The sequence below is a fragment of the Rattus norvegicus genome, chromosome 5 (genome assembly GCF_021556685.1).
Source record: "Rattus norvegicus strain SHRSP/BbbUtx chromosome 5, alternate assembly SHRSP_T2T, whole genome shotgun sequence".
NCBI lineage: Eukaryota > Metazoa > Chordata > Mammalia > Rodentia > Muridae > Rattus > Rattus norvegicus.
The window spans coordinates 77,126-99,370 of record NC_141538.1 but is presented as its reverse complement, the minus strand read 5'-3'; the positions used below and the strand labels follow the sequence as shown (position 1 = coordinate 99,370).

The 22,245-nt window shown below is 37.8% G+C and overlaps 1 pseudogene; it reads left to right on the top strand.

The window, feature by feature from the left end:
- Positions 1 to 19,144: 19,144 nt before the first annotated feature.
- Positions 19,145 to 19,771, top strand: LOC148005532 (large ribosomal subunit protein eL8 pseudogene; annotated as a pseudogene).
- Positions 19,772 to 22,245: the final 2,474 nt, after the last annotated feature.

The following is a 22,245-nucleotide window of genomic DNA, read 5'->3' as shown; positions in this document are numbered from 1 at the left end:
AGTTAAAAGCTATTTCTGAAGTTTTCACTTCTTGAAACGAGAAAGCATGAGCTGTAGAGCATTTAGACTTTCATATGTAGAAATCATTGTGTACCTATAGCAAAAACTATATACATTAAAGGTGACAGAAGCATTATTGTCTCAAAGTACTGGCTCTGTTCTTCAATTATTGTTAGAAACTTTTATTATTATTAATAGTCCACATAATCTAATATGTATACTATGAACATCTGCATTTTGAAAATGACAAAGGGGTATAAATTACATTTTCAATGCAGTAACACAGAAACAAGCATTTTTCTAATATTCTCATTCTAGAGTTAATATTTTATCTATCATGCAAATGTATTTTAGAGAAATTCATTAAGGATTCTCCTCTTGCTTAATTGTAGGTGACATTATCAAAACTTCTGAGAAAAAAGAAATTCCAATGTGATTGTACTTAATATCTTAAAGTTGAAATTGGTACAAAAAACAACACTAGGGTGAATTTTTTTATAACTTCTGATTTCTTTGAATAGGCATGAGAGTAGACATGGCTTGGGTCATTCTTAGAAGTTCTTACAAGAAAGTAACAGGAGAATTCTTTTGGAGCTTCCATAATTCGTGTCATTATTTGAAGAAGATGCTTATCAGTTTTATCTGAGGTTACTGTTTAGGTGAGGTGTTTCCAGGATGTTTTCATCTTATTACAAGAAGTCACAGAGAGCAAGGTGACAAAGAAACTTTATTCAAAAGCAAAGTGAGAAACACTGGTATTCAGTGTAGCTTTAATATGTGGACCTCTTGAGAAGGAGGAATTGTTTACTCAGAGTTCAGTGTCGATATTTCTGTTTTGATTGGCTTTTTTTTTTTGATTAGGCAAGCCTTAATTAACTGTGAACATCAGTTACCATGATGCATTTGATTTAATCAAATGCATATTCATTATCACTAGGTATATGACATTAAACAGGATGTTTCCCTTGAAAGTTGTTCCAGAGGATTCAATATGACTTACTGAGTATATATTCTAAACTGTCTCAGGCCAGTTGAAACAGATTTCTCCCTCCATTATGTGGATATGCTCTTGAATACTTTTGAATGGAAGTTGATCATGAAAGAGAAGTTTATAAACAATTTATGTGCAGGGAGTCTTAGTCCATTGTTTGATACATATACAGCTTCATGCAGGTGAGATGAGGTGAGCAACTTCATTGTTAGGTATATTTCTGGAAGGTAGATTTTTATGCAGCCTAAGTCAAGTGAAGTCCCATGTTGAAGTGATTTTCCCATACCTATATGCCTCATTCAAGGAATTTTAGTGCTTTTGCTTGTATCGTTACTTAGGCTACAGTACAGCTCACTGTTTCTTTGATGTTTGCTCAGATTCAGCTCAGTCAGTGACTGCATCTCAGTAGCTGCTGGACTTATGTGGCTCTTGTTCTTTGTCTTCCAATTTAATGGTAACTTCTTCAAGGATCAAACAATTTGGTCATTCTATGAATATTAATATAACTAGTCATAAGCCCTTATCAAATGATATCCAAGTCTCCTATGCTGACAAAAAATGGAATTGTCACTCCAGAGGCTTGCTGAGCTTCAATATGAACTTCTAACTTCATGATGAGTAAATAACCTTCATCAATTGCTTATAAGAAATTCATTTAAATTTTGACAATTATGTTGGGCCAGCAAGAGGGAAAAAGGACTTGCAAAACAAGCTTAACACCCTCACTTTAAACATAGGAATCCATAGATAATGACCCATTACAGAAGTTGGCCATCTGGCGTATAAACATGCTGTGGAATCAGAAGACCTACGTGAACACACACACATGCAACACACACACACACATACACACACACACACACACCCCAAAAAATAATAAACTAATGTTTTTTAAAATTTCTAATATTAATATGTCATGCCCTTTCTTTATTCTGACAACTGATTTATTTTACATATGTGGATTCATGGTTCACAAAATAGTATTCATGATCAATGGCAATTATAAAGGTCAAGTGGACATATCCATGAGTTCAAGGTTATAAATTTTTAATTTAATATGCCTCAGTACATGACCACCAAGAATTAGTGTGTGTGATATGGTGTGCGTGTGTGTGTGTGTGTGTGTGTGTGTGTGTGTGTCTGTCTGTCTGTCTATGTCTTCATGCCTATGTGTTCAAGCAGAAGACAGAGAAAGAAAATAGTATTCTCTTTTATAACTTTCTACACAATTTTCTCAATTCAAAGCCTTTCACTTATACTGATGCTATCTTGCCGTGCACAAGCTCCAGAAATCCTTTCCCTGTCATCATAGCACTGGGGTTATACCTGTATACAACCATGACTGTTTTAAAGTGCGGGCACAGAAATTTGAATTCTTTTCTTTCTGCAGCAAATTCTTTCCCACACTAGGTTATCTCTTATCATCACTTCTGAGTAATTCTGATGACTGCTGTTTTCACTCTCTGTAAACTTGGTAAATTGTATTTACAGTCAGGATTTGGAATTTCTAAGGTCTGATATAAAACCTACCCGATGTCGACTAAGAGCTTTTAGAATGTGGCCATTGCTATTTACTTTTCATAATTTCAAATGTCTCCTCCTAAACAGAAATCAATGTGTTTTGATAATCATAATCTAGAATGTTTCCAACTGATTTAAAATGTTACTTCAAATTGTTAATTCATTTCATTTCTTTTTTTTTTTTTTTTTTGTATCATGACATGATTTGGGCTTCTGGAAATAGTAAGTTCAAGCAGAAATAAAAGTTTAGGCACACTGTATCTACACAGCTAAGGCTTAAGCAGCCAACAAGCATTTCTCTAACTGACATGTTTACAAAGGTGTCCTGTGAAAAAATAAACTAAAAAGTCAGAAATTTTGCTAGTTCTGGGTACAAGTAGTTGAAATGACTGATCTTCTCTGTCAGACTGAGGATTTCCTCCCGATGCACTGCAGTGTCAGCAATCAATGTTGTCTCTTTTCTCTTGATCCATCTGACTAATTCCAGATACCTGATCTAACTGAAGCAGTGATTTGAAATATTGCTGCATTCACTGGCCATTTCAGTATAGAAAGAACTGGAAATGATATCTAAAAGGAGAAGATTCAAACTGAGCAAAGCATACTCTAGCTAATGCTGCAAGGTAACATGGTGATCAACATAGTTGGTTTCTGACAGACCTGTGTTTCATCTGTGGATGTCTAAAAGATATAACACTGTGAAAATCTACATATTCTTAGAGATGTAACATTCCTCCTCTGTTCACTGTGAGGAGAAAATTAAATTGATCATGCAATAGTCGTAGTGGGAACTATGTCAAACTAATAACCATACATGATAGCAATTGTTATTTGGACTCTCTTCTTGATGCTGTTCTTTCACAGAAAGTCTGTTATCAATTAGTATTCAAAATATAACTGAAAAGAATGCCTCTACTGAAAACAGTTGCTTATCTAAAACCTCATAGAATACATATTCTATGAAACTCCACATGACTTTTCCTCTTCTTCTTCTTCTTCTTCTTCTTCTTCTTCTTCTTCTTCTTCTTCTTCTTCTTCTTCTTCTTCTTCTTCATTCTTCCTCCGCCTCCCTCCTCCCCTCCTCCTCTTTTTGCTCTCTCTCTCTCTCTCTCTCTCTCTCTCTCTCTCTCACACACACACACACACACACACACACACACACACACACACACACACACACTTGCCGTTTCTTAGAAGATCTAGGGTAAGGCAAGCCTCTAATTCCTTATGTATGATAAAAACTTATTCTGAGTCCTGGGATGAACAGCTCAAGTCATTATATCTGGTTAAGTTATAGAAGAATGTATATCAGTGCCTTGTACATGCTAGGGATGCATTGTTCTGAAGTTTATCTCCAGCCCCCATCCACTTCCTAAAGCACAACATTTTCTAGCTTTAAATTGTTGAGGCAGCATCTCATGAACATTATGTTGGTTTTAATTTTACTGTGTAATTGAAAATGACCTTGAATTTCTGTTCTTTGCGTGCCTACTTCTCGAATGCTGGAAGTACAGCTGTGTGCTGCCACACCGAGTTTTTTCTTTCTTCCTTGCCAGAAAAATAATAATGAACAATTCATCTAATGTACAAGACATGTGGAGGAGGAGCTGTGACTCAAGATATTTGAGACACACACACACACACACACACACACACACACACACACACATTCATATCACAGCTCTGTCTATTTGTTCAGTTTTCACAGGTAAAGACACTGTGTGTCATGTACAAAATCCCCATGCAAATTAATTTTAGCTAACAAACCAGTCAAGCATTTTGCTCCTTCCCTTTCTAATTTGTTTGGCATGCTAATCACTATACCACACTTCCTTGACAACTGTTTTGTCTTGCAAATTCACAGATGCACACTCAGTGTAATAGCAGTTGACCAGGAGAGATTTTGCTAAAGTGTGTGTTGTTTTGTAATATCCAGGTTCCTTCAATTAAAATTTCAGACCTATGATATATCCTTATGGAAAACTGCACTTTGTTTACACTGAAAATACTATCTTTTAGAAATATTAAGGGTTGATGCTGAAAAGATGGTTTAGTCAACAAAGGGCTTGCCACACTTCATCAAGACCTGAGTTTGAGCACCAGAAACCATGTCCTGCAGCTTGATTTCTATTACTAGGATAAAACATCATAACCAATTACAACTTAATACAGAAACACTTTGTCTTAAGATTAGATCATCATAAGGGAAAGTGATGGCAGAAACTTGAAGATAGAAACCAAAGCTGCCACAAAGAAACACTGCTTAATTCTTTGTTATCCATGTCATTCTCAGCCTGCTATCTTCTACAACCCAAAACAAACTGCCAAGGTGAGGCCCCACAATATTCCAAACTCCAATACTCATTCTTTACAAGGAAAAGGCCCAGGAACCAGTCTTTTGGGAACATTTTTGTCAGAATCCATAGTAGGAGGTATGCTTCAGATTATAGTCTGCAACAGTTTTGCTTTATAGGCGAAGCCCAAGAGAATTCATTTTAGGAAAGATTCCTGATATTAATATATGTTTCTTGTTATTATTAAACATATATAGCAATCATTAGGTACTAGTCCATCCCTTTTGAGCAGATAGCTGCAGATCTATGAAGATGTACTCTCTTGCAGTGATGCTATATAGACAAATAGATGACTTCTTAATTCTTAAGGATGATCCTACATAAATTACTGAAATATCAGTGATTATTAAGCTCTCTTAATAGTAGTATTGCTAGTAGATCCCTTTCTCATTGCAAAACTGCAATGAGAATTCTGTCAGTCTCCCATGTGTCACCAAGTAATTGATTCTTAGACAGTAACCATACTTTCTATTACTCAGAACACATTCCAAGAGATTGTCAAAACAATTAACTAAGGTCACGTAAAGGGAACTAACAATTTATTATAGGTAAAAGAAGATAAAATATCGTCTGGGTTAATCTATACAAAACTTCACTAATAGCTTAGTTATGGTTTTCAACTCTCTACGAACCTGTGAAGATGTGACAGGTGGTGGATATTTAACTAGATAATTACTCCTAATGGCTATACATGTAAACACTCTCAGTTGTAAACTTCTATGTCATTTATGATTTGCTTTTATGTGTGAACGTGTGGTGAACTTTTTAACATGTGATCATGTATACTGAAAGTTGTATAAGTACTGAGGACAAAAAGATGAGAAAGAGAATTTTTCCCTTTTCCCATTCAGGATCTTTCTGCTTCTCCCCTTAAATAGCTTTCATAAGAAATGTTTTACAACTTAGTAATAAATATTATAATCACTTCTCAAAGTACCCCCCTTTTCCTGTAACTTTTGACTAGCTGGTGGAAAGTTCTATCTGTGCAGTTCCTGCTGAGATAGCACAAAGTCTACTTACTTAATCCTTTGCTGTTTTAGGAAGAGGTGTTAAGTGCCAGAAACTTGCAGTTTCTAGGCAGTTCAGCTACAGTAGCAAGGTAATTTAGTCTCAGATAAGTAATTTTTTTTTATTATTACACAGCAACCCTAAATGTGTCATAAGACAAAGTCTTATCCCTGTATCTTGTAAGGAACAGTCGTATCCTCTCCTGATGCTCTTTCCTTTCTCCTGCCTTATGAAAAACTGACAAGAAAGAAGACCCTGCCAAAGTTGGCACTGGGCTCATTTTTTTTCAGTTGAAGATTCCTCTTCCCAGATGACCCTAGTTTGTTTCAAGTTGACAAAAGAAAGTAGTCAAGCAGTATGCAATGTAAAAAGGAGGACAACTAAAAAATTTCTAATTCTACCAGTGAGAAAATAAGGAAGTTAAGCAGAAATAGCTCTTGTGTGCTAGGAATAGTCAGTTTAACCAATTTTCAAGATACAGCTTCTGCTATGAAAACTTATGTCAAGAAGAAGATATTTAAAGGAGATAAAGAGGAACCTTAATAAGAGGATTAAAGGGGGAAGGGATGAGGTGGTAGGCTATTATAGGGACTACTGTGACAGACAAGTAACTATAAACACCCCTTGAATATACATTTGGGACACTACCACTGTAGAACCTTCCTAAGCTACACACACACACACACACACACTCACACACACACATTATATGAAAAGAAGATAGATGGAGTCATCAAAGATGAAGTTCTAAATAGGTATCATATGTCACCATGTAAAACGTTCGGCCAGGAATACCTTGCATATTGTTAAATCTTTGATGAAGGACGATACCATAGATCACCCCTCCCATCACAGGCCATTCTTCTGGGCATTATTTACTCTCTATAACATGATCATAAATGTATAGTGCTGAGGATAACATACAATGTCAAACATGGAGAAGTAGAGCCAGAGCCCAGATAAATGTTTCATTCCTATTGACTAGAGTTTGTGATGCTGGAAGGGAAAAAAATATTTAGATATAAGTCCTATAATCTATAACAGTCAGTTGGTTAAAAAATGTCTTCACTTAATAGTGGTATAAATGTGTGAATAAACAACCTCTTTTCTTTTACATTGTATTTGAACCCCCCTCTGTGAGACAGAATTCATATCTGACACTGATAAAGTAGCCACAAACCTGATAATATATATATATGTATATATGTATATATATGTATATATATGAGTGTGTTTGTGTGTGTGTGTGTATTTTCACATACATTAAGAGAAAAGCAATAATTTTATTATTCTAAAGGAACATAGCAATAAAGTGAATGGCTCCTGCTAATGTACTGTTGTTATACGTGTAGATCTGTGCCATGTTCAGCCTTAGTAAGAGAAGCTTTCTTTCAGTTGAAGGGAACTAATATAGAGTTCGGATAGTGATGGAATTTTGAGCTCTCTATCATAAGTGAGATTTTTTTATCATACGCCTTACCTAAAATGTCAGGCATCTATATGGAAGAGGAGGCAGAAAGAATGAAAGAGCCAGAGGTAGGTGATGACTTCAAAGAAATCGTATTTTCAAAACACAATCATACAGATACACATATGAAGTCATAGGAACTCTGACAGCTTGCACAAGTTCTGCGCAAGCTCAAACCAGATTAAAAAGCTAGCACTGAGAAGGAAACATATATACAAAGTCTCATCCCCAGGCAAGAAGCTGTTGGTGATTGAAACTTGCTGACAAAGTGAAAACCAATTTTCTCCAAAGGAGTATCATGGTATACCAACTTCACTCACTAGAAAGGAAAAAAAAACATACCCTGGAATGTTGGGCAGCACATTGTTGACTCTAAAATTCTTTGTGTGTCTCTGTGTATACCTTGTCTTATTTTGTTTGTTTGGGTATTATTTTGTCTTATTACTTTTGTGTTTATTTTTAGTTGATTTTTGGGTAGGCTTTATATTCTTAAGAAAGGGAAAGATAGAGTTCTAGAAAAAGCATAAACACGGATTTGTAGATAGGTTTGGAGTATTTGTGTAGATTTCAATGAGAAGAAAAAATACAACCAAAATGTATTTTCTGTAATTTTATTTTTTAATTAAAGAAGTAAAACTTTAAATAAATAAATAACAAATAAGGTAGGAAAGAAATGAAGAAGACTTTGGATGGCAACCTCTAGTTTCTACAGTCACCTATACCAAAAGGAATGCACACTAAGTAAACACTAAATTTCTACAAATAACAGTGGATAATAAAAACACTACACTCACAAAAACAGAAAAAAATTAGGGTTTATCAAGTAACATGGAGAAAGTATCATTGTATTGCCATAAAAATTTACTTAAAAATATGATAGTTTAATCTTGTATGTTTTTGAAAAGTTGGAAGGCATAAAAGTTTTGACCTTTCAGGCCTTTTTTGGTTTTCGAAAAGAGTTTAATTTAAGAAACACATCTATCTGGGTTGGGGATTTAGCTCAGTGGTAGAGTGCTTGCCTAGCAGGCGCAAGGCTCTGGGTTCGGTTCCCAATTCCAAAAAAAAAAAAAAAAGAAAGAAACACGTCTATCTGCAGCATGGTCTTTATACTGAAAGCAAAAATTTTTATTTCATTCTTTTCATGAATATTTATACTCATCACGGCGATTAATTTTGTTGTCAACGTGACAGGATCTAAAATCACCTAGGAGACAAACTTCAGGAAATATCTGTAATGTGGGTTCTGAATTTAATTGATTAATGGGGAAAGACTCCACCTATGTATAGGCAACATCAGCATTCACCTCTTTCTGCTTGCTGACAATAGAGGGTGGGTTACTAGCTGTGTATTATTACTTCTCCTGTGCACTGTATCATGAACTCTAATCTCAAATAAGCCATTTATTTGTTAAGTAGTCTTTTTCAGATATTTTGGCATAAGAACAGGCAAAGGGAAAAAGATATTTCATGTGTAATTTGTCATAATGATACAGATAGGATGTTAGAAAGAAAAATGGTCCTTTGTCCTCATGTCCAATGAAGACATTGGCAAGTTGGATCCTTAGATAATCCCAATTTGGTCCTAACAAATATTCCTTGGCCATAAGGTAAAAACTAACTTTAATCTACTTCTAGATTATATTTGATATTAAAAACTATATTGGACCCACAGATAAGTTTACATACATCTATTTCTTGCCCTTGGTTTTATCTTCTCTGTAAAGTATGGCATGGGTATGTCTGAATATATGTTTCCTCTTTATGTGGTAGAATCTTTAAATAGAAGAACCTAGCTTTATGATAACACATACTGCTCTTCTTTTTTTTATCTTTATTAACTTGAGTACTTCTTATTTACATTTCGATTGTTATTCTCCTTCCCGGTTTCTGGGTCCAAATCCCCCTAACCCCTCCCTGCCCCTTCTATATGGGCTTCCCCTCCCCATCCTCCCTCCAGTACCACCCTCCCCCCAACAATCACGTTCACTAGGTGTCCAGTCTTGGCAGGACCAAGGGCTTCCCCTGCCACTGGTGCTCTTACAAGGCTATTCATTGCTACCTATGGGGTCAGAGTCCAGGGTCAGTCCATGTATAGTCTTTAGGTAGTGGCTTAGTCCCTGAAGCTCTGGTTGGTTGGCATTGTTGTTTACATGGGGTCTCGAGCCCCTTCAAGTTCTTCCAGTCCTTTCTCTGATTCCTTCAACTGGGGTCCTGTCCTCAGTTCAGTGGTTTGCTGCTGGCATTTGCCTATGTATTTGCTGTATTCTGACTGTGTCTCTCAGGAGCGATCTACATTCGGCTCCTGTCGGACTGCACTTCTTTGCTTCATCCATCTTATCTAGTTTGGTGGCTGTATATGTATGGGCCACATGTGGGGCAGGCTCTGAATGGGTGTTCCTTCTGCCCCTCTTCTAAACTTTGCCTCCCTATTCCCTGCCAAGGGTATTCCTGTTCCTCTTTTAAAGAAGGAGTGAACTGCTCTTATTTTGTGTGTGTGTGTGTGTGTGTGTGTGTGTGTGTGTGTGTTTGTGTGTGTGTTTGTGTGTGTGTGTGTGTATGTGTGTGATATACATGATAATGTCTGGGTATGTTTGGTGACAGAGGACAGAGGAAGACATAATGCATCTTTCTCTACCACTCTTTCTTTTTCCCATGATACAGGGATACTCTGTCCCAACGTTTACAGACATGTTAATAAATCTTTTTCCATAGCTACTCAATTTGAACACATCACTTGTATGGGAATTCCCTTAATTAATTGATTGGCTAATAAAGATGAAAAGAAGCCAATTATTGAATGAGAAGGAGGAGGTGAGTCTTCCGGGTCCTAGAGAGGAAAAGGGGGCTAAGGAAGAAGAAAGAGGCTTTAAACAGGGAGGCAAGAGGGAGAGGAGGCAGGATATAGACTGGGAACTGTTACCCCTGGTAGCAGCCTCCACCACAAGAAGATTTCTAACATAGAATAATTGGTGAGTTTAGGATAGATTTCACACCTAGTGGTTGTGTCATCTGTTTATTTTAAACAAAGAGTACTGGTGTTTTCCATTCTAAGTGACCTAGATGAGCATGAGGGAAAGAACGTAGCCAGGCGGCATTCAGCTAGGGTTTTGAATGGAAAGAAAAGTCCAAGCTCCAGAGGAGAGAAAACCACTGGAGAGCCCAGGCTGGCAAGAATGTGCCCGGAACTGGCTATGGGGTGGTGAACTGGCAAGAGAGTGATCTTGGAGATTGGAAAGGTAGAGCTGGCATTTGTGAGAGAGGCGTTGGCTAGGAAAAACACACAGTCATGGATCTCAGACTCTGTACCAGGATAGGAACAGACACCGTCAATGCCAATACATAGCTGACTTTAGCATGGGTTCATTTTTAAAGCTACATGGCTACAATAACTCATAACCTCCAAAGCGTGTGAATAGTCCAATGGACATAGTAAGGTTTTTCAAAATTTGGCTTAACATGTGTACCTTGTTCCATCAGCTATACTATAAAGAATATGTAAAAAACGAATCTAGCTATAATCCCAGTAAGGAAAATATATATTATTTATTTGTTTTGATGAACATTCATTTTTTTCTATGCCTTTTACATGTTTTGGTATGTCTTGACAGAAATTCATATTAAAAAATGTTCATACCACAACTTTTGGTCTCAATTTCTCTTCTAGTTTTCTTTATGTGCTATGAAAAACATTAGAACTAAAAGCAACTTGGGAAAGAAAGAGTATTTCTAGATTAGACATTTAGGGAAAGGTTGAAGTGGGCTCTTAAAACAGTAACAATGGAGGCAGGCTGCTTGGGGAGTCACTCTGGTTAGCTCAGGCTCATACTTAACTAACTTTGTAATACATCCTGAGTGAACCTTCAGAGGGATTGGTACCACCAATAATAGACTGAGTCTTTCTAAATCAATTAGCAAAGCAGTCTCTTACAGACAGGATGTTGAAGACAGATTATTTCATTGAGATGTCTTTTTTGGATGAATCTAGGTCATGTCAAATTGACAAGGCTAGGGAGGTCATATACTTCCTCTATGTCCACAAATGCACACTGATCTGTTTTATACACGGTAGGTTTTTTCAGGAATACATGTTTAATAAATTTAGAAGAAAACTATGAATAACTTTATAGAACTGTTAACCTACTTAGAAAATCTCATCATTAGCAATTTTCTGAGGAACCAACACAAGACAAGGGAATTATGGCATTTGAACACGCACACATACACACACACACACGCACACACACACACACACACACACACACACACACACACGACTTGATAATAAAGAGACAAAGTTCTGATTTTTCTCTAAGAAAACACCACTGGATTATATAAAGCTGATTATTATATTTTATAAGCACAGTCAAATAAATTGGTTTTCCTGAAACTCGTAAAGTAAGTCTGAACTTACTTATCAAATAGTTTACATACATGCTAGTTGTGTATCTGTGAGAATTGGCTACTGAAAAATGTCTAGGTTTCTTTTGGAGATCCTATCTGACATCAGTGTTGTTAGTGAGCTAATGATCATTAAGACAATTTCAGGAACTAACCCAAATACTATAATATTTGAGATTTCAGAGTACTCAGGATATGTACCAGAGACAAAAGTAAGTTTAATTTATTTAATATTTGTATGAAACAAGTTTTAAAACGTTTTATTTTTTTAAATTTATGGATACATATATATGGATGTGGACAGATGAGAGAAGTTGCTCAAAAAGTTCAAAAGTTGGCCTTGGATTTTTCACAGTTGAAGTTACAAACTGTTGCTATCCACTAAGTGTGTTTGCTACAAACTGAACTAGAGGCCAGTGAAAAGCTGCAAGCACTGTCAACTACCAAGTGATCTCTCCACTTCTTATATAGTATACTTTCAATTATGACCTGAGGCATTATTAAATCTTTCACTGAAAATAGCATGAGCATTTTTCTTATCAGAGGAATCTTTGCTTAAATTTGTTTTTGACAAAATGTGTAAGAAAAGCTATTAACATTTACACAGTCCCCAAAATAGCTGAAAAGAAACAACACAAGAAAGAGCTTAAACGGGTTGGGGATTTGGCTCAGTGGTAGAGCACTTACCTAGGAAGCGCAAGGTCCTGGGCCCCCCCAAAAAAAATAGTAAGAAGAAAGAGCTTAAACACCACGCATGTGCGTGCACGCAAACACAGACACACCCAGTTTCTCTCCCTTATACAATCAACCAATGTTGTGTTGAGACCATTGAGTGCAACCATTGATTGTAAAAGTTTAAATTCACAGAGGAAGGAAGGAAGATGGAGGAAGACAAAGATGATCCAGATTCTGTGTGGCATTAAATAGCCCACAGGTAGCTATGAATATCTTATAAGGAATGGATAATTACAGGACAATTTGTCTTATCTAGTTCCAGAGGGAGAAGACTTCATCATGTCTAGGAAGTATCAAAGCAGGACGAAAAACTGCAAGATCACATCTTGTAACAGAAATCCAGAGCAGACAGAGAGAACCAGAAGTAAGCTGCCTCAGGCTCCTGTCACCATAGCCAGAGCTGCTCTGACTGCCCTGCCTTCCCCTCCTCCATGAGTCCGGTGTCCTAACTGGCCACTAGACACAAACCATGGATAAGTTGATTTAGTCGAATATGTTGTCACAGCAATGAGAAGAATAACGAATACCATCATCTCCCTGAAAGGAGAAGTGCTGGCCACCTCAACAGATTGCTGACTTTTCACAAAGCATTCATTTACAAGAAAGAAGTGAGTCTCTGGTATCATCAAAAGACCAAAGCTGTTAAAAGTCACTATTTGTGAAGTTTTCAGGGATGACAAGTTCAGGTTGAAAAGAGAATCAAAGTTAGTTATTCAAAAGCTCTTAATGTTGCACAAAGCCGTTTTCACTACAAAGCCTTAATTAAAAGTCGCCCCTTAATTATTTATGTGCCACCCAGTGCGTTCCAATGATTTCCCTAGAAGTGGCAGCTAACCTTCTGCAGAGTAGAGAGCATTGCATACAGTGACTCAGTGACATTCATTCAGACTACTCCCTGGTTCTTCCAGTCTGCCTTCAACTGCAGAGAAAGCTGAGAGCTCATGAGGACTCTGATGAGATTAAGAGCTACGAAAGTGCTGGTATTTGGGGATAGTCATTTAAGGCCCAGAGAAATGTAAAACTTTAAGGTTTTTGTTTGTTTGTATTGTTTTGTTTTTGTTTTTTGATGTTTTAAAAAGTCAGCTCACAGGAGAACAATCAGGCTGAGACTCGAACAGATTTTAAAAAACTAATAACAACCCTGATGAAAGAAAAGTGATCAAGTTATCTAATGCAGCCTCCTGGTGAGCAGACTGACTCTGAGGTTGCAGGAGCAACTGTCTGGGAAACTCCAGCCCTGGGCAGGTGAGCTAAGAACACTTGAGAGAGAAGGATCCCAATCCGGGCCATCTCCATAGTCCCCAAAGCAAAGAGCAAGGATTCATGGGATTCTTATATTCCAAGCTCTTGGAGGGTGGAAGCAGGAGGAGCAAAGTGCTCAAGGTCATCTTTGGCTACATCAGTGTGTTTGAGGCCAGGCTGAGCTTTGTAACACCTTATCTCAGAAAGCAAACACGCAAAGGAAAATCCCAGAAAACAAACAAATGAGCCACACAGGCACTCACAACACCTCCAGCATCCTGACAGGACAGGAGAAATGTCTTTCCTCTTGGACATCTATGGCAGGAAAGCTACAGACCGTGAACGTTCACATTTTGATGTGCAGAGGGAAAAATTGAGGATGTATCCTGGTGTCCACGAAGCAGGTCAGCCAACATCTGTGCAGTTGCTGGTGGGAGGTGGTGGGAGAAGGCATTGTGGGAAGCTCTGTGACCAGTGAGACTCAGGATAGGAAAACATCCAGTCTGTGAAACTGAATTTTGGGTTCAGAAATACGGAGTCAAAAAAAAGAAAGAAAAAAAGAAAAGAAAAAAAGAAAAAAAGAGGTCAGGTTCAGGGCTTTTGGTCTTTCAGTGACTTGAGTGTGGTCCTTGATCCCTTTGGAGTTGAGTTGTGTTCAGGGTGAGTGACATGGATCTATTTTCATTTCTCTGTATGCTGCTATTCACACCATCTGTCTGTCAAGATGCTGACCTTTTCCCCAGTGTGTAATTTTGTTTGCTTTGTCAAAAACAAGGTGTTTTTACCTGTATGGAATTACATCTGGATCTGAGTCTTCAATTCTATACATTGACCAATGTGTCTATTATTTCAATAATATGCTTTTTTTTTATTACTGTAAGCTTTTTAATACAACTTGAAATCTGGGAGAAAAAAAGTTTAAATCCACTGTAATGACATGTATTCTGTGTTTTTCTACAGTTTACCATACAAAGTTATCCCTTTAACCATTTCCATGGACATAAATATCAATAATTTATCAATTAAATTCAAATACATTCATTTAATCAATTTCAGGTTAGTTTACCAAATCAACTGCAAGACCTCAACTCAAATATGAGGGATGATTCTACTACAAAAATCATAACTTTTAATAACTTATGGCATCTATAATTTATTATTTGAGTATGTGCTTAGACAATATTCCCTGTAAACTTAGCTTGGCTTAAAACTCATGAACAATATAATGTAGCGGTTTGATCCAGTTCTTCCACACAGCGCCATGCTCCGAGAACTAAGACTCAGACTCAAGATATATTTACAAATACCTTGACTATATAGTGAGGCTCTTCTCTAACTAGATCACAATTTAGAATAACTGACTTATTTTAACCTACATCCTGTAACATGCCCACTTAACCATGTTCAGGTACTATGTGTCTCTCTCCTCACGTCTTCCAAGGTGAATCTCCTGCCGCATTCTATCTCAGAATTATGATTTCTCCCAGATTTTCCACTTCTTATTTACCACCTAAATAATAAGCCGTCAGATTTATTATTAACAAGTGCCATAGTCATATCGATATTAGATATTCTCTCAATAATCCCCCTTTGAAGTACAATAAATGTCTCTTTTTCAAATATAAATTGAATAAAATTATAAAAATTATAATAGTTATAAGGTGTGATATATATTTACAATGTCAAGTCCATAGTATGTGGTAATTTAAAAAAATATCCTATTATCTATCCTATCCTGGTGAGTTCAGAGTTCTGGATCTAAATCACATTTTATCCTAAGTTGCATTAACAACCTAACACCATCTTTTTAGGTCTAATAAATCTTCTTAAATATAACAACTTAAGCTTTTATTGAGACTATGATTATCTTGTATTCAACCCCAAAAGACAACTAAGAAGAAATATTTCCTGATTAAGTAGGAAGTGCAGACAAACACTTTCAAAGTTTTAAAAATGGCAGACAGTTGGCTGTCGAGACTACTTCAAAGTATTCCAAGACATTGGAGCACTGTCTTCAGCCCTCTTGTTCAAAGTATCTGACAAACCTTATGTGAAGCCGGAATTACCAAGGATTTGCTTACCCTGTATTGGCAAAGCTTGGCAATCAAGTTCAATGCATTTGTTTTCATTTTGATTTCTTTTCTTTTCTGGATGGCATTCTGTCTGCCGATTAAGTTAGGGCACTTTCTTTGCCCATAGGCTAGCTTGCCACAAATGAAGACAGCTCTAAATGGAGTTTCTTTGGAGCTCATTATCATCTTCTTCTAAGTTTAATGAGGTACAGCTGGGATCTGATATGTTTTGAAAGACCCTCAGCCCGAGGAGTCTCTCGCTCCAATCCTGAGGATACCCACCACCCCACAAACATGCGGGACTCAGTCTTGATGGAAAAACAAGAGGTTTACTTTGGGATACCAATGCACTGGGGCTTGACATGGTCCTCACGCAGGAGGAATGTGAAGAGCCCAGACCAGCAGAAATATACAGCTTATACAATCATTTAAGGTTACACAGTTTCATTAGCTCAGCTAAGTTCATATGTGAGAAAATTTTAAGATGGCAGCATTGAATGACCACTCTGCTCATATTTTGACCTTATATTCTGGTTTTCTTACATTTTTATGTCAATCTTACTTTTTTAACATTATTCTTATTTTTGTATGCCTATGAAAGTGTTAGTATATGTGCCTTGATCTTATGTACAAGACAGAATACAGTTTGTGGTGTTAGAGCTTCCCTTCCACCGTAGAAGAACTAGGAATCAATAAAACTGCCAGGTTTGGTGGCAAACATCTTACCTGTATGGTACACTGTTCTGAATGACAATTTCAATTAACCATTCGGCCTTCCTGATTTCTCATCAGAAACTAGATAAAGTCTGAATCACTAAATTCTTATACAAACACCACCAAATGAAGAAGAATGAAACATAAATAATGAAAAAATAGTGACAGTGGTAAACTGCTAATTGTTGATGTGTGTTCTGTTGCTATGTATGATGCTAAATACTACCACAAAAATCTGTTTGTTCCCAGGGATGTGGAGATCCTCACATGCACCAACTGATGCTAATATAACATTCCTCCTTAGTTTAAAACTACTGTATGAATAAAGATGCCTACAGTCTGTAGCTGAGCTGAAGAGAGGCAGGCAGAGCTGCAGTTCCTGGGCTTGAAGTCTGATGCAGAGACCATGAGGAGGAGATCAGAGAGAAGAAGAAAGAAGGAGATGCCATGAAGTAGATGGTTCATGAGAACATGGGCATGAGGGCTGGCCATTTGGAGTAAGAGTAGCCTACCTGAATCATGGAAAGTTATATCTCAGAGTTATTGATAGGGAAGTAGACATAATAGAGAGTTGATATCCACCCAGCTTTAATGCTACTAAGTCTTACAATAAATATGAAGGTTTTGTGTCTTTTATGTGGGAACTAAATGATCTAAGGTGGTGTAGAAACCCCCACATTATATTTATACCACAAGAAATAAGCAAATGTCTGCTAAAAACAATTAAATATGATCCATTTCGATAATATCATCTCACCCTACTATGCAGTGTGATACACAGATATAGTGAAATTTCCCAGTGACACTACAGCCAGGATCAACAGTTTTGAAACAAAAAAGAATCTATTTCTCCTGCTGAGTTTTTCATCCACACTGCAGTGTAATATAATCCACTTTGACTAGTTGTAAACTTTCCTCTGCTAAAGCCAGAATTTTGGTAGTAAGAATTATTTTCAGAAATTCAATGTTTGATTTAAAAGTCAAAAAATAGTTTCCATAGACAAGGACTTTTTCTTTTTTAGATTTATTTATTATATATAAGTACACTGTAGCTGTCTTCAGACACACCAGAAGAGGGCATTGGATCTCTTTACAGATGGTTGTGAGCCACCATGTGGTTGCTGGGAATTGAACTCATAACCTGTGGAAGAATAATCGGGTGCTCTTAACCACTGAGCCATCTCTCCAGCCCTAGACAAGGACTTTATGTACAAAATGAATGTTACAGAATTTTTCCAGCCCTCTGAGACAACTAGTGTATATTGAGCACAGAATTGCTCAGCTGAATTAAAATGATTTTCATACTTGAAAGAGCTAAATAATTTATGTTACTTTCATTGTCTTTTGAGCTAATGATTTTCTTAGCAGAATTTTTTATTTCTAAAGAACTTGAGGAATGAAAACCTCATTCCAAATTTTCAGTGGAACATGCACACACACACACACACACACACACACACACACACATCTGTGTATTCATGATTGCCTTTTCAGAATACTTATCAAATATGTTTATAAGGTTGTAGATATTTGGATCAGCATCTATGAGCACTTACTGCTATTGCAGAGAACTGGGGTTGGTTCAGAGCACATATATCAGGCTGATTACAACTGCCTGTTTCAGGTACAAAGGATGTTATGCCTCTTCTTGGGTTCCAGGATATGTGTGATACACATGAAATCATACAGGCACAGAGACACAGACACAAACACATGCATGCAAACTTTAACAAAAAATCTAATTAAAAATGTATTCATAGTGCAGTAGAGTTTGCTCAGTGCTTCTGCCAAGCCTGCGGACCTGATAGTGCCCATGGTTTATCCCCATGAACAACATGGAGAAATAGGAGAACTGAGTACAAGTTGTCCTCTGACCTCCAACAAACATGGTTCGGTTCAAGTGCATCCACACACATACAAATAAACAAATATAAGTATTATTTAAATTTTAATTTATACAAGCTAAAATTTGCAGAATATTTTAACACAAATGTTTTTTTTTTAATGAGTACTATCTCTAGAAAATTCAAGTTCATGAACAGCTATAAGCATGCCAATCCCTACTATTTCTAAGTGGTTGTGAAGAAATCTGTAACTCGTGGTAACTATCTCAAGCTTGATAGTGTTCTATTCATATCTTACATTCTCAGTTAAAACTGTTGACTGGGGCTGAGGTAGTAGATTATTTGGTAAAGTAAATATCTGTCTAGACTGAGAACTTGAGTTTGATGCTGCAAGAAAACATGTTAAAAACTTATGGATAGCGGACTCTCCCCCACCTCCCCACAATTAAGTTTTTTTGAGCTGTCCTAGAGATCTCACTTGCTTCCAGGTCAGCTGTCTCACAAGTGACTATAACTACATTCCCAGGGAAATTGGATATTCTCTTCTAGTCTCAGATAGCACCATCTCACATATATATGTATTAATTAAATTATGAAAGTACAAAATTGCTCTCTCCTCCAGCCGAGCAAGATGCCCAAAGGAAAGAAGGCCAAGGGGAAGAAGGTGGCCCCGGCCCTCACCGTAGTCAAGAAACAGGGGGCCAAAAACTTGGTCAATCCTTTGTTTGAGAAAAGGCCTAAGAACTTCGGCATTGGACAGGACATCCAGCCCAAAAGAGATCTCACATGCTTCGTCAATGGCCCTGCTACATCAGGCTACAGCAAGAGGCATCCTCTATCAGCAGCTCAAAATATCTCCTGCCATCAACCAGTTCACCCAGGCCCTGGACAGGCAAACAGCGACTCAGCTGCTTAAGCTTGCCCACAAGTACAGGCCAGAGACAAAGCAGGAGAAGCAAAGGCTGCTGGCCCACGCTGAGAAGAAAGCTGCTGGTAAAGTGGACATCTTAACTAAGAGACCACTTGTCCTAGGAGCAGGGGTCAATACAGTCACTACCTTGGTGGAGAACAAGAAGGCTCAGCTGGTGGTGATTGCCCATGATGTAGACCCCATTGAGCTGGTGGTTTTCCTGCCGGCCCTTTTTCGAAAGATGGGGGTGCCCTACTGCATCATCTAAGGAAAAGCCAGTCTGGGGCGCCTGGTCCGCAGGAAGACATGCACCACTGTTGTCTTCACACAGGTTAACTGGGAAGACAAGGGTGCTCTGGCTAAGCTGGTGGAAGCTATTAGGACCAATTATAATGACAGATATGACAAGATCCGCCGCCACTGGGGAGGCAACGTCCTGGGTCCTAAGTCTGTGACTCGCATTGCCAAGTTGGAAAAGGCAAAGGCTAAGGAACTCGACACTAAATTGGGTTAAATGTACACTTAAGTTTTCTGTACTTAAATATAATTACAAAATTTTTAAAAAGTATAAAATTAAATACAGATGTGGTGATACATTCTTGCAAAATCAGAGGGGAAGAAATCTGTGATCTATGTCTCAGTGGTCACTCAAGCATATTTGGTTAGTTCTATGTGGAAGATGAGACACGGTCTCAAGAATATTTTGTTAGATGATTTGACTTACATATATCTTCGGTCTTGGTTTAAATTAGTGTATCAATGTGGTAGAATTCAGTTATCCAAATGGATGCCCTTCCCATTGCTGCCATGATCCTTCCTTTCTGTAGCTATGGTACAGGTGACATTTGTTCTTCACTTAAGTGCCGTCTGTGCAAAACTGAGAATCAGTAGAGAAACTAGTGCAGATTTACACCATTAGAGAAAATATTTCTAAATATATCATGAACAGGAAAAGATCCATTTTTCCAAATCATTAATTCTCATTAATAAAGAGAATGTTAGCATGGCTGATTTATGGAGAAATCTTTCCCCAACAGAACAGAAGTGTATGTGTGCCTAAAATTTTCTTTCCACAGAGATGTGTGATGAATTTGCTGTTCTGCATCACCAGAAACTGAGGAATTCTATTTTTTTTAGACTGGCATCAAGGTTTATTTTTATTTTTTTAAAGATTTATTTGTTTATTTTATAAGTACTCTGCTGCTGTCTTCAGACATACCAGAAGAGGGAATCGAATCCCATTACAGACGGCTGTGAGCCACCATGTGATTGCTGGGAATTGAACTCAGGACCTCTGGAAGAGCAGTCAGTGCTCTTAACCACTAAGCCATCTCTCCCTTATTTTTTTTAACACAAAATGACAAAACCTTTTTAATAGCCAACCCATCTTAAAAATAAAACAGGACATTATTTTACTGGGTTTCTTTTTTTTTCTTCCATCTTTATCTCCCCTTCTGTATGGGTGTTCCCCTCCCCATCCTCCCCCGAGTACCCCCTCCCTCTAACAATCACCTTCACTGGGGGTTCAGTCTTGGCAGGAACAAGGGCTTCCCCTTCCACTGGTGCTCTTACTAGGCTATTCATTGCTACCTATGAGGATGAAGCCAAGGGTCAGTCAAGGTATAGTCTTTGGGTAGTGGCTTAGTCCCTGGAAGCTCTGGTTGCTTGGCATTGTTGTACATATGGGGTCTCGAGCCCCTTCAAGCTCTTCCAGTTCTTTCTCTGATTCCTTCAACGGGGGTCCTGTTCTCAGTTCAGTGGTTTGCTGCTGGCATTCGCCTCTGTATTTGCTGTATTCTGGCTGTGTCTCTCAGGAGAGATCTACATCCGGTTCCTGTCGGTCTGCACTTCTTTGCTTCATCCATCTTGTCTAATTGGGTGGCTGTATATGTATGGGCCACATGTGGGGCAGGCTCTGAATGGGTGTTCCTTCTGCCTCTGTTCTAAACTTTGCCTCCCTATTCCCTCCCAAGGTATCCTTGTTCCCCTTTTACAGAAGGAGTGAAGCATTCGCATTTAGGTCATCCTTCTTGAGTTTCATGTGTTCTGTGCATCTAGGGTAATTCAAGCATTTGGGCTAATATCCACTTATCAATGATTGCATACCATGTGTGTTTTTCTGTGATTAGCTTACCTCACTCAGGATGATATTTTCCAGTTCCCTCCATTTGCCTATGAATTTCATAAAGTCCTTGTTTTTGATAGCTGAGTAATATTCCATTGTGTAGATGTACCATATTTTCTATATCCATTCCTCTGTTGAAGGGCATCCGGGTTCTTTCCAGCTTCTGGCTATTATAAATGAGGCTGCTTTAAACAGAGTGGAGCACGTGTCTTTGTTATAGGTTGGGGCATCTTTTGGGTATATGCCCAAGAGAGGTATAGCTGGGTCCTCAGGTAGTTTGATGTCCAATTTTCAGAGGAACCTTCAGAATGATTTCCAGAATTGTTGTACCAGTCTGCAATGCCACCAACAATGGAGGAGTGTTCCTCTTTCTCCACATCCTCACCAGCATCTGCTGTCACCTGAGTTTTTGATCTTAGGCATTCTGACTGGTGTGAGGTGAAATCTCAGGGTTGTTTTGATTTGCATTTCCCTTATGACTATGTTGAACATTTCTTTAGGTGTTTCTCAGGCATTTGGCATTCCTCAGCTGTGAATTCTTTGTTTAGCTCTGAACCCCATTTTTTTTCTTTTTTCTTTTTTTTTCGGAGCTGAGGACCGAACCCAGGGCCTTGCACTTACTAGGCAAGTGCTCTACCACTGAGCTAAATCCCCAACCCCTGAACCCCATCTTTTAATAGGGTTATTTGTTTCCCTGCAGTCTAACTTCTTGAGTTCTTTGTATATTTTGGATATAAGCCCTCTATCAGTTGTAGGATTGGTAAAGATCTTTTCCCAATCTGTTGGTTGTTGTTTTGTCCTAAAAACAATGTCCTTTGCCTGACAGAAGCTTTGCAGTTTTATGAGATCCCATTTGTCGATTC